The sequence below is a fragment of the Penaeus japonicus genome, unplaced genomic scaffold, assembly GCF_977035675.1.
Source record: "Penaeus japonicus unplaced genomic scaffold, GWHDUDI00000001_assembly GWHDUDI00000016, whole genome shotgun sequence".
Classification (NCBI taxonomy): domain Eukaryota; kingdom Metazoa; phylum Arthropoda; class Malacostraca; order Decapoda; family Penaeidae; genus Penaeus; species Penaeus japonicus.
This window is the reverse complement of record NW_028234418.1, coordinates 24,670,697-24,684,661: the sequence shown is the minus strand read 5'-3', so window position 1 is coordinate 24,684,661 and position 13,965 is coordinate 24,670,697. Positions and strand designations below refer to the sequence as shown.

General features: G+C 42.7%; 2 non-coding genes across 2 annotated transcripts; one reads left to right on the top strand and one right to left on the bottom strand.

Annotated features, from left to right (window-relative positions):
- Nucleotides 1–5,165: 5,165 nt before the first annotated feature.
- TRNAD-GUC (transfer RNA aspartic acid (anticodon GUC)) lies at nucleotides 5,166–5,237 on the bottom strand. The gene has a single exon. It is a non-coding gene; the product is annotated as a tRNA-Asp (tRNA).
- A 5,802-nt stretch (nucleotides 5,238–11,039) lies between these two features.
- On the top strand, nucleotides 11,040–11,111 carry TRNAD-GUC (transfer RNA aspartic acid (anticodon GUC)). Its single transcript has one exon. It is a non-coding gene; the product is annotated as a tRNA-Asp (tRNA).
- The last annotated feature ends 2,854 nt before the right edge of the window (nucleotides 11,112–13,965 follow it).

The window sequence follows — 13,965 nt, the reverse complement described above, 5'->3', positions numbered from 1 at the left end:
CACCATCTGCTTTCTACAGCTCCTAATTTTGCAGTCTCTAAATGACTCAGTGGTGAATTATCTGTAAAGACAGTAAAGTGTCTACCGGCCAGGTATTGATGAAATTTGTCAACAATCGCCCATTTCAACGCTAACAGTTCTAATTTCCGAGAGGTATAGCTTGCCATATTCTTCTCGGAACGGCGCAGCCCTCGACTCGCCTAGCAAATAGGATGCAACTTCCCATTCTCATCCCTCTGAGACAATACGGCTCCCAGACACTGGAAACTCGCATCGGTCTCTAACACAAACTCTTTTTCAAAGTACGGGCAATTAAGAACAGGCGTGCTCGTCAGTAGTGCTTTCAGTTTATTAAAAGATTCATCGCATTCGGTGGTCCATTCGTTCTTTATTATGCGACGCGAATCTCCTGACATTAACGCATGCAATGGCGCAGCTATTTTCGCAAAATGTCTGCAAAATTTACGGTAGAAAGAACAGAAACCGATGAACAAGCGCACATCTTTAACGGTCGTGGGTGTCGGCCAGTCAATTACCGCTTTTATCTTGTCAGGGTCTGTGCTGATCCCTGCCGCTGACACCTGAAAACCCAAGTACTTAACCTTCGTCGTGCACACTGTACATTTCTTGGCCTTAAATTTCAAACCGTACTCCCTCATTCGATTAAATAACTTCCGAAGCCTTCCAAAATGCTCTTCAATAGTGTTGCTGAATACTAATACGTCGTCTAGATACACAATTAAAGTCGAGAATATTTTATCACCCAAAATCCGCTCCATATACCTTTGAAACGTACTTTGGCTGTTAGAGAGGCCCATTGGTAATCGGTTAAATTCAAAGTGCCCTAAGGGTGTGCTGAAGGCGGTCTTATGTCTGTCTCGCGGGTGAACGTCGATCTGGTAATACCCCGCCGCGAGATCAAACGTCGAGAAATACTTGGCCTCGGCGAGCGCTTCCACGGACTCGTCTATTCGCGGGATTGGGAATGCATCGCGTATGGTGACTTTATTTAATTTACTATAGTCTATGCAAAGCCGCAAACTCTTGTCCTTTTTTTTACCATTACAATGGCTGCAGAGTACGGACCGACGCTGTTATGTGATCTTTCACTTCGTCGATGTGATTAGGTGGTGTACGTCTGTACGGGACCCGAATCGATGCATCTGTGATTAATGGTATCACGTGTTGCACGTGGCTCTCCCTTACGGCGCTTGTTCGCTTGCAAAGATTTCCCTATACTCCTCCAACAACCCTAATAATTGTTCGTTTTGGCATTCATTTAAATTCTCTTTGCACACTTTTACTGGTAAGGGTTCATCCTGTCTGACCATTCTAATATTTCCTTCTCTCGTTTCGACTTCCTTCCCCTCTGACACTTTCCCAATCTTCCATTTACGACGCAACTTACACGCCTTCTTTGACAAGTTCCCGACGAGAGCATATCCATTACCGTTTCGAATCCTCATAACGGTGGGAAGCACCACTATCCCTTCAGGGACCCATCCTTCATCGAGACCTGTGAAGGGCTCAATTAACGCTTCTTGGAGCTTAACACGACGGAGCGACGGGACCCACACTGGTATTAGCCTCGTGCTATTCGGAGGAATGATCGGTATTTGGGACTTCTTTGTTAACGCGTATCCCCCATCCTCTTTATTTCTTATGCTGAAAACGTCATCTACACTTCTCTCATACTTATCGAAGCCTCGTTTAATCTCATTGTTCTGCAATTTACTCATTTTGTACATTTCAATCCACACTTCCTTTATCTGCGATAGGACACTCATCCCAAACAAGTAGTCATTTACATCCCCAATCTCATCACACACTAATAACCCAACATCATTAACTTTCCTCCCTGAAACCTCTATGTCTACCGAAATATACCCTTCACTCACCAACACTTGCCCTCCGAAAGATCTCAATTTCATCGTAGTCGGATTTAACTCGATGCCTCTCTTTTTACGCAAGTCCTCATACGCTCTTCTACTTATAAGGGAAACCTCTGACCCTGTGTCACATAAGCTGACCAATTCAGTGCCCTCTATTTTGACTGTTATCGTTGGACTTTCAGAATGTAGTTTTACATCGTCATCTCCCCGATTTACGCGAAACGCCCTTTGCTTTCGTCCGCCGAAATCTGTATTTACCGATGTATTGGGCTCCTGTGAGTGGCGGATTGCTGTCCCACAGGGCCCTCCGAGTTTCCCACCTTAGGTTCGTAGTAACGCCGGCTTCGCTCACTCTTATACTTCTCGCTTGCTCTCGGACACCACTGGGAGATATGTCCCGTCTCACCACACCGGTAACACAGTATATCATTTACAGTTTTCCTCTTTCCCCACTCTTTCTCATCTATACTCCTATCACTAACACTTCCTATGGTATTCTTACATTCTGAGAAGCATTTCCATTCTCTCTCTTTTGTAGCTACCCATTCTGCCCACTGCTCTAAAGAATCGTCTTGTCTATCTTCCATTCTTCTTTTCATTTTCATCCCTAGTGGAGGTTCACACATATTCCTAGCCATGCATTCTCCTATTAACCTCCTATCAAGGCAATCTCCCTGGTTCTGAAATTTATCATTAACTCCTATCAACTCGTCCAGAAATTCCCATACTGTCTCATCAGCCCTTTGCTTCCTGGCAGCCATTCGTTTGTATAACTCCCATACTGATACACTCTGACCATACACTTTCAATAATTCATCAAAGACATCCTTTACACATATCCATTCACGTCTACGGTTATAAAATCTTTCAGCTGCAGCTCCGTCTATGTGATTTAACACGAACCTCACTTTATCATCCTCATCTTCAGACATTTGCGCTAATACACACTCTACCATCCTACTCCAGCTCTTTACCATTCCCTTACCATTGAAAACATCTATCTTAGGGTCATTTCTAATCACTAGCGGTTTCTTAAATTGTCGAGTCTGATTGGCGACTAGATCCTCGATCGCATTTTTGTCCTGTCCCAGGAGCTGCGTTCCCCGTTGCCAGGTTCCAATCCGCTCGAGCACGCGTCCGGCGTCCCTCACATGAACGCGGCGGGTTTCTCAATCGGGCTAACACACCTCCCATGACGTCCCTTCACTTCCTTATACACGAAATACGAAAGTAGTATTGCCAACAAAATTAATATGAACCCCAGCAACGCGAAGATGTGTTCTTCGGATTCCATGCTCATTCCTTTATCCAACTCACAACATTCAGCACTTGAGGGAACTACGCTCTGCTACCATTTGAGGGGGGATAAAGTTCAGTGATGCTCTTGGCTACAAGAGCCCCGATCTGCATCTTAGTGATTCTCAAGAACTCTCCCACCCGTGATCTTTTTGTTATCTGTTTGGCTGACTGTTGTGAGTGGGATAAAGAAAATTGGAATTACGGTTTTCATTTATTAATGCAAAATTTCTTACATCTAATACCACTATTACTAGGTAATACCGTAAATAGCATGCACACTATGTAACTATGTTAATAATCCTTAACACGCACATGCACACTAGTATTAATATGGATACGTACGTTGACAAGTACGTATTATAATAACTAGCACACGGTAATACATTCACGCATAGTATCACTGATGATGTTACACACCCACGCACAATATTTAACAACACACAGTAACCAATATCCGCACAGTAACCAGTATCCACACGGTAGCCAATATCTACACGGCAGGCGATATCCACACGGTAGCCGATATCCGCACGGCATCCGATATCCACACAGTAAGCGATATCCACACACTCCGTTGCTTAGCGACGAAGAAGACGAGTGGTCGGCGTTGTCGTCGCACTTGCTCGTGACACGTCTCCCATGGCCAAGACACCGTAACGACTGCTAGTTCCTTCGGTGCTCATCCGCTGCTTGGCAACGAGGAAGACGGGTGATCGGCGTCAGCGGTGCCCGTGACACGTCCCCAGGGCCAAAGCGCCGTAACATGCGAGTGGATACGGGCGAGCAGGAATCCGCGCTCGTACTCTCGCTCGCGCCCGTGCTCGTACTCGACGTCAGCTCCACGGTTCTCCATGCACTCCGGAATTCTCTTCGTGTTTTAGTGACAAGCGGCGCCCAAGGTCCCAAGGATTTGTGGTTAAGGGGTTGTGGCAAAACTTCTCAATCGTCAATATCAGCGGCAGGTCAAGGAATCACGACCTTGCAGCTGGACAGCCGGTGTAGCAAGACCTTTGTCTTGCCTTGCGATCTTGGAAGGCGGTATGCCCTGGCCTACGCCGAGGTGCCACTCCACTTATTTGTTCCCAAATATCCTTCAGGTTTCACGCAATGGTGTGTGGCAACTTTTCCGTTAAACACATCATGTTTTTATTATTACATCGCGCTGTGCTAAGCGTCAAATAATTGTGCGTAAATTGTGTACACAAAATATTCATAAATACACATACCCGACTCATTCACTCACATTCACAGATTCGCACTTGTTAAGACATTAGGTCGTTTGCCCAATTAACATTCACGCGTCATTTACACTTCTGACTCTTTATCCTTGTATTTTACGTCTTTCATCCCTTCCATATTTTCTCCCCTTACACACACACACACACACACATATATATATATATGTGTGTGTGTGTGTGTGTGTGGATTGATCGATATACGCAGGTGCATATATATGACTGAAAAAGAGAATCGGGGCACAATGTACTTAATAATAGGTAAATAAAATTACCTAACAATATACCGTATCCTCGGTAGTATAGTGGTTAGTATCCCCGCCTGTCACGCGGGAGACCGGGGTTCAATTCCCCGCCGGGGAGGCTTTTGGCCTGGCTAAAACTATTGAACGTCATGGGTCAAAGTACTCCCCCTTGAACTTGGGACTAGAACGCTTCACTCCCTTAAAGAGGACATTAGTATATTGGTTCGAATATTATACCCAGACAATTTGACTCTTGGCAGGCGTACCTGCAGATTTTAACGTTTTTTTTATGTATTTTTTGTAGTACATTTTAGCTTTATATTTTACACCCATATTTACCCTGATATACTCCATGCCCTTCCCTATTAGAACTATTAAAATCAAGATTGTCGGCGGAATATGAAAATCATTTCCGTACGATTCCCCGCCGGATAGGCTATTGATTTATATGCGTTTTCATATAAAGCACCATGCGGCCTTAGGCAGGGCAAAGCCTCCCCGGCGGGGAATCGAACCCCGGTCTCCCGCGTGACAGGCGGGGATACTAACCACTATACTACCGAGGAATTAACAATAAGTCAGGTTAATTCTGAAGATTTATTTTTCATAGGAATTTTTACTGTAACTACTTGACAATATTCACCCCTTTACCTCTCTCTGAATATCTGCTATTCTCGAGCAAAGATTTTGATTTGCAAGTATATGTATCATGATGTGTGTTTATATATATATATATATATATATATATATATATATATATATTTCTAAAAACAATTTCGATTAGTTACAAATACGATAATTATGAGAAATATATCACTATATAGTTATATATTGATTTTCATATTGACCCACAATACAATAAAACAAAGTAATTTATCCTCTCAGACCGACCACCTAGCTATAGGTACGATGAGAAATATAACTTTCATATCATCTGATAAAATAGAAGATATACGCTATATTCTAAATGCGGAATTCAACATCTTAATTTGATCATATAGCAAGTGCAGCATTGCATACCCACGCCAAAGCAGATTGCTATGGTGGGAAATCAAAAGATGAAGACCTATAGATTAAATATATTAAAAACTATGTGACTATGTCTTATCAGTTGATACACAAGAGGATATAATCATGTTCAAACCTAGATTTAAAATGTGCCATACATTATTATAGCCATGCATCAAATGTATCAAATCTTGCCCATACCTGTGCAGTTAGCCAGGGGGTTAATATAGGGTTGCATTAACTAAACTACTAGCCGCAGAACCAAGTATAAAAATCTAACGGGATGCACATCATCTTTCTTTAAACTCTACGGAATTGTACACCCTTACCTCAACTACGGATCTCCACATGCTTTAAACAATTTACTCTTACCAAACAATCTTACCTAAATATCTATTAGGTACTCGGCCCCGGACCTCCATGATATTTATATAGACCCATCACCTTTATGCTTTTACCTTTAGCGGTCTGGAGGAAATAACTTAGCCACAGCCAGGAGGATAGGTTGCATCTGCTTATTGGTCTCTAGGAGCCGTATATGGAATGCCGGTTTGGCTTCACATCCATCAAAAGGATGCGTGCCCCTCCCTTACTGGGACACCTTACCATCTATTGTCGCCCATTTTCTTCGACTATATTCGTCTTAGGGTGTACATCATTCTTTTCATGTTTTTTTCTACATTTTTCAACTGCAATATATATATATATATATATATATATATATATATATATATATATATATATATATATATATATATATATATATATATATATATATATATATATATATATATATATATGCATGAATATATGTATACATATATATGCATGTATATGCACACACACACACACACACACACATTCATACAGAAACGATGTAATGAAAGCATACATATTCAATATATTAATGTAAGAAAAATAGATGTGAATTGAAAATGAAAGGCAGCAAAACGCACGAAGGTCTATAAATTAATTTTATAAAATGTTATATAACCGTGGTTAGACCTTGCCTGCACGCCCCTCCGCCATTCAAATTTCTAAAAAAAAAAAAAAATAGTTGTGAAACAAGCACACACATCCAAAACATAATATCGTTCTATTACTATACATTCCTTTTAAAAATTATGTAAACCCCTCTGCCAGCAGTTGTAAACCACTCGATGCCCTGGTTGTAATCCTCTAGCTGCCAGTGGTTGTGATCCGGTGAATAAGACAGGCAGACATTCACGTGGACAGCTGTTTGCTCTGCCTGTTCTCTTGTCTCTCTGTGATCTCTCTCTGATCTGATTTGCCTTGGGATCCTTCTGTGTTCTTCTTAAGTACGAATCTTGAGTTGCTTTCTACACTTCAGGGCTTCTGCCAGCAAGCACAGCTGCTAGAGGCAGCTAGAGTTTCGATCAGGAAACGGACACAGGAAACAGGACATGTCAAGTCAAAGCGGACCGCTAGCAATATAGCATTGAATTAAGTGGAAAAGTATAATCAATGTTTTAGGTCACATGATATGCAATATCAGTGCCTTACATTGCTCGGACCACAATCCTAGACAGCCCCTGTCGTACCTTTTTCAAAGAAATAAACAAGCTTTAACTATTATAATCTAGCTAACATAAATGTCTCTACCGTACAAGTGGGGTCCTGGTAATTGGAGGCTATCTGCACCAGATTTCGCTAGTAGTTGTGACATTCAACCATAAGCTCCAATAAACTTCTTCAAATTCATCGGCCGGTGCAGTGGCAACAATGGGTTCTAATCAGTGGCCCCAGTAAACATGTAATGTGTATGATATGAAATATGATTCAATAAGGTGTAACTGCAGTGTAAGAGTAGGCACTAAGACTGGCCTCATGACACCTAAAATGGGTGACTGCACTGAACAGGTAGGCCCTAAGAGGTGGCTCTAGAAACATACATATATCAGGGAAAATATGGAAGTACAATAGATACAGTAAATACAGGTTGGCTGTGAGTATAGAGAGACATTATGTGTGAGGAAGTGATTAAAGCAAAGGCTTGATTGCTTAAGCGAAATGAGAATATAGCATTGACATAACATAACGAGCTTGCATAGTCAGTGAAGTTAGGAAACGACTTGAGTGAGCATAGGCTAAAAAACTTGCAAATTACTAAAAGAGCACATAGAACTTCAAAGATTTGTAAAAGTGTGGTAGGATCAGCTTATCCCATGGGGGAGGGGGGGGGTACATAAATAAGAAATGAGCGGGAGCAACTTCTCGAACGAGGGGGTGGGGGGCACATAAAAATGAGCGGGAGCAACTCCACCGCTGAGAGGAAAACAACTTGCGTGCCCTTGCACGGCTTCCTTAAGAAACATCCGTCTTGCATGGCTACCTGAACAGCTTCTGGATAACATACATGCGTCTTGCATAGCTACCTGAACAACATACTTGCGTCCTGCACGGCTTCTGAATAACATGCATGCGTCTTGCATGGCTACCTGAACAATATGCATCCTGCACGGCTTCTGAACAAGATGCTTTCGCTCTGCATGGCTTTTGAATAACATGCGTGCATCCTGCACGGCTTCTGAATAATATGGCTGCGTATTGCATGGCTTCCGTAAGCGACACATGGCTACCTGAACAACATGTGTGCATCCTGCACGGCTACCTGAAGAATAAACAACAAACAATAATAGTACTTTGTAACTGCCAAGAGGAGAACATACAAAAGAAGGAATCGAAACTAAACAAGAAATGCAAGTTCTATAGATGCAGGTTTTCAAGATACAGAGAAAATACGAACACGAGTAGCACTTGTCGACGAGAAAGTAAAGAACAAAACAACACGTGTACTTTAACGAGTGGCGAATAGATATATTGATATCTCAAAATCTGGCAACATTGATCAGCAGTACTGATTCGGACCGAAAGTGAAAGCTATCAAGAATTTACATAGTCCAAAGATAATATCGGCTCCCCTTCGACAATTGCAATCGAACATGAAGAATCTTTCAAAGGTTCACTTTCAAAACAAATATTTTGAAGAGTAACAGTCAATAAAATTTCTCCAAAATACATTGTCTGAATAATAGAGAAAGAAATTGTAAGATTGTTTTACAAGAAAAGGGAAGTAAAAACATCGACTCCGCCTTTTCACACAGACAGGGCATGGGGGGGGGGGGGGGACAAGTTTATGCAAAGAAACAATACATATCATATGAAAATATCTGATTCTCATCATTATACATAACAAACAGAACTTTAAATTATTCTGGCTATTCTTCGCATAAGGCGTGATGAGATAAGGAAACAAAGGAGGAGAGGGGGGACTGAGGACTTTCCCTTTCAACAATAAATCCGTTCGCACCTAGGTGAAAGGGAGGAAAGAGGAGGGAAATCCTGCAGAATCACACTCACGGACAGGTATTTCACAATAGAAAATATAGAGATACAATCACAAGAAAGGAAAAATCACAGTATAAGAATTCCTAAATCCTATCGAAACCTAAAGAAATCTAACAAAAATAAAGACCCTGGGTTTCTCTAACTTACAGATTTTTTTTGTCTCGATACCTACAGGCAGATGGGTCGTCTGCGGGCGGGTCGTAGGTCGTACCGCGGATCGGTGTGGTGGTCCTCTTGACTTCTCATATTGTGGCCTTTTTTACTCGTGTCAGAGACTTCTTGGCCTGGGGTTGGGGCGCTCGTGTTTTGCCCAAAATCCGCGGTGGGCAATCTTGAGATGCCATGACAGATGGATGTCGACGTGCAGGAAGCTACGTTGCACAGACAAGGCGGCTGCTATGGGCGGCGGTGTTTGTCAGAACAGGTAGAACAGGGTGGGCGGGCGGGCAAAATCCTTACTGTAGTGTGGGCGGTGGGCGGGAACTTCAGCGTATTTTCTCTGTTTTAGATGTCGATGGCAGCGTTTAGCGTAGCGGCTTTTTTGGAGTTGTGAGTCCAGTAGCAGCAAAATTGTGGTACCCACCAGCTGGCATCAGTTGTAAACCCCGCTGCCAGCAGTCGTAAACCACTCGATAGTCTGGTTGTAATCCTCTGGCTGCCAACTGTTGTGATCTGGTGAATAAGATAGACAGACATTCATGTGGACTCTGTTAATACACTCGGCTCCGACCAAAGGACGGAGGTCAGAGCTGTTTGCTCTGCCTGTTCTTTTGTTTTCCTGATCTGTCTCTAATCTGATCTGCCTTGAGTTCTTTCTGTGTCCTTCATAAGTACGAATCTTGAGTCGCTTTCTACGCTTCAGGGCTTCTGCTAGCAAGCACAGCTGCTAGAGGCAGCTGGAATTTCGAGGCGGGAACGGACACAGGAACTAGGACACGTCAGGTCAAAACAGACTGAAAGCGATATCGCATTGAATTGAGTAGTATACTCAATGTATTGGGTCACATGATCTGCAATATCAGTGCCTTACAAATTATATATAAATCAATTAAACCCAATTCGTGATGTAGCTAAAATATCTACACTTAGAATTCCTTACATTTATAGACTTAGATAACCCAATTTTTAAGAGAGCCGTATATTGGCTGCACATCAATGTGCATTTCAAGACGCTCTTACCTTGCAAGACTTGGCCAAAAGCCCTCCGGCGGGGAATCGAATCCAAGATACTACCATTTTACTACAATACTGCAATTTTAATCACCTCTCTCGCCCTTATTTCTTTCCAACTACATCATCATCATCATCATTTGGCTTCTTGTTTTGCATAAATATTACTCACATAAACACAAACACACACACACATGTATACACAGACATATATACATTATATCTATATCTATATCTATATATATTGTGTGTGTGTGTTTATATATTTATGTATATATATATATATATATATATATATATATATATATATATATGTATGTATGTATCAATGTATATATGCATGTATGTATGTATCTATCTATCTACGACCATGGTGACAGCTATCCAATTAATGGGGCGCTGGCGATTTGATGCCCATCTATAGACTTATTTTGATTAACGATTGCTGACCGCCTGCTGTTCGTCATCTGTTGCTCGACATGGGATTACGAAAAAGACTGGCCAGGTGGTTGCCTACTTCGGCTTCTTGGAATGTCCGAAAGTCCGATGTAGGTGAGCTGGTTTAGACGTGGATTTCGATAGCTATCTGTTTATCTATTTATCTAGTCATCTGTCCAGAGAGAAACATATCATTTTTTTTACACGAAGTAGATAACCAGGTAGGTAGTTCTATAGAGAGGAATGAGGCTTATATAAATGAAAATATAAATACACACACACACACACACACACACACACATATATATATATATATATATATATATATATAGAATATTACAATGAAAATTGATACCATAACATTAACAACACATTGTACCAATTCCTCGGTAGTATAGTGGTTAGTATCCCCGCCTGTCACGCGGGAGACCGGGGTTCGATTCCCCGCCGGGGAGGCTTTTGGCTAGACCTCGCTGGGTGAGAGCGTCTAAAAATGCACCTCGATGTGTAGCCATCACGGCGAGGTTGGCCAAAATCCTCTCCGGCGGGGAATCGAAAAAGGAGGAATTAGCTAGAGTAGGTAGAGGTCGCCAGCGTCACTCAGGATAGACCTTGCTCTCACCTTCTATTCAGGTCATACATTTCGTTTTCATTCTGAAAGGTCTCAAAAGTGGTGCACTCTTTAGATTTAACCTATTCTCAATCCTTTCCGTTCCATACCCGTCACTTTGCCTGATTTTGTATAACCCCTTTTTCCCGTCCAGCACTTCAACTATTTCCCACCTTTCATCGTACCACTGGTTTTGCATCTTGCATTGCCCTATCTTTACATTGTTCTGCAGCAGCACTTCTTGCCCGATATCCCATTGAACTGACTTTGCAATTTCGTCGTGGACTTTCCCAGACTGCATTTTTCTTTTGCTTTCTATCTTCTTGCCTTTCTTTCGGAACACTCAGCCATTCGTCCGTCGTATTTTCCAAGTCGCCCAGATCCTTCGCATCTCTCGGCAACTTAGGCTCCCTACCAAATAATAAATGGTACGGAGAATGCCCAGTGGCGGCGTGGGGAGTCGCATTATAAATTGCAACGAGACCGGGTATGTAATTAGGCCATTTCTTTTTTGCAGGTTAGTCCAACGTTACTAACAGGTCATGTAGCGTCCAGTTAAATCTTTCGCACACGCCGTACCCCTGAGGGTGATATGCACTCGTCCTTATTTTCTCGATCCCGTATAGTTAACAGAGTTTACGAATTACAGCGCTAATGAAGTTTTTCCCTTGATCGGATAATAGCCTGTCGGGCGGTCCGAATCTTTCGAAAGTATGTTCTTTAATCAGCTTCGCGACCGTGGTGGCTTTTTAATCGCGAGTCGCAAAACTATATCGCGTAAATATGTCAGTCACCACTAATACGTTTTCTACACCCATACGTTTGTCTAAGAGGGTGAAGTCTATCGCCATTAGTTCCCATGGTCAGCTCGCTTCGATCTTACCCATGAAAGGGCGCGGTTTCGGAGATTCTTCCTTCGCGACTCTGCATTTATGGTAATTAGCGACGTATTCCGCGAACGACGCTGCCATTCCCGGCCAGAACCCCCTTTTCCTTACGAGGTCAAGGCTACGGTTGCGACCTTGGTGACCGTATTCTTCGTGACAAGCAGCCATCAAAGTTAATTGTAGTTTAGGCGGTAGAATAGGTCTTATTAGGAGCGAATTAACTCCTATGCTCGTCTTGTGGTACGCTATCCCCCTTTCTACCACCAAATTACATCTCACCCGATACAATTTCCGGAAAACTTCATCGTTTAACCGTTTTATCCTCTCATCTTCGTTCACCTTCCCATTATCGGCGCTTGTTCGCTTGCAAAGATTTCACTATACTCTTCCAACAACTCTAATAATTGGCATTCATTTAAATTCTCTTTGCACACTTTTACTGGTAAGGGTTCATCTTGTCTGACCATTCTAATACTTCCTTCTCTCGTTTCAACCCTTCCCCTCTTTCACTTTCCCAATCTTTCATTTACGACGCAACTTACACGCCTTCTTTGACAAGTTCCCGACGAGAGCATATCCATTACCGTTTCGAATCATTATAACGGTGGGAAGCATCACTCTCCCTTCAGGGACCCATCCTTCATCGAGACCTGTGAAGGGCTCAATTAACGCTTCTTGGAGCTTAACACGACGGAGCGACGGGACCCACACTGGTATTAGCCTCGTGCTATTCGGAGGAATGATCGGTATTTAGGACTTCTTTGTTAACGCGTACCCCCAATCTTCTTTATTTCTTATACTGAAAACGTCATCTACACTTCTCTCATGCTTATCGATGCCTCGATTAATCTCATTGTTCTGCAATTTACTAATTCTGTACATTTCACCCGAGGAAGACGGGTGATCGGCGCCAGCGGTGCTCGTGACACGTCCCCAGGGCCAAAGCGCCGTAACGAGCGAGTGGATACGGGCGTGCAGGAATCCGCGCTCGTGCTCTCGCTCGCGCCCGTGCTCGTACTCGTACTCGACGTCAGCTCCACGCCTCTCCACGCACTCCGGGCTTCTCTTCGTGTTTTAGTGACAAGCGGCGCCCAAGGTCCCAAGGATTTGTGGTTAAGGGGTTGTGGCAAAACTTCTCAATCGTCAATATCAGCGGCAGGTCAAGGAATCACGACTTTGTAGCTGGACAGACGGTGTAGCAAGATCCTTGTCTTGCCTTGCTACCTTGGAAGGCGGTATGCCCTGGCCTACGCCGAGGTGCCACTCCACTTATTTGTTCCCAAATATCCTTCAGGTTTCACGCAATGGTGCGCAATAACTTTTCCATCAAACACATCGTGTTTTTATTATTACATCGCACTGTGCTAAGCGTCAAATAATTGTGCATAAATTGTGTACACATACCCGACTCATTCACTCACATTCACAGATTCGCACTTGTTAAGACATTAGGTCGTTTGCCCAATTAACATTCACGCGTCATTTACACTTCTGACTCTTTATTCTTGTATTTTACGTTTTTCATCCCTTCCATATTTTCTCCCCTTACACACACACACACACATATATATATATATGTGTGTGTGGATTGATCGATATACACAGGTGCATATACATGATTGAAAAAGAGAAACGGGCACAATGTACTTAATAATAGGTAAATAAAATTACTTATCAATATACCAATTCCTCGGTAGTATAGTGGTTAGTATCCCCGCCTGTCACGCGGGAGACCGGGGTTCAATTCCCCGCCGGGGAGGCTTTTGGCCTGGCTAAAACTATTGAACGTCATGGGTCTAAGTACTTCCCCTT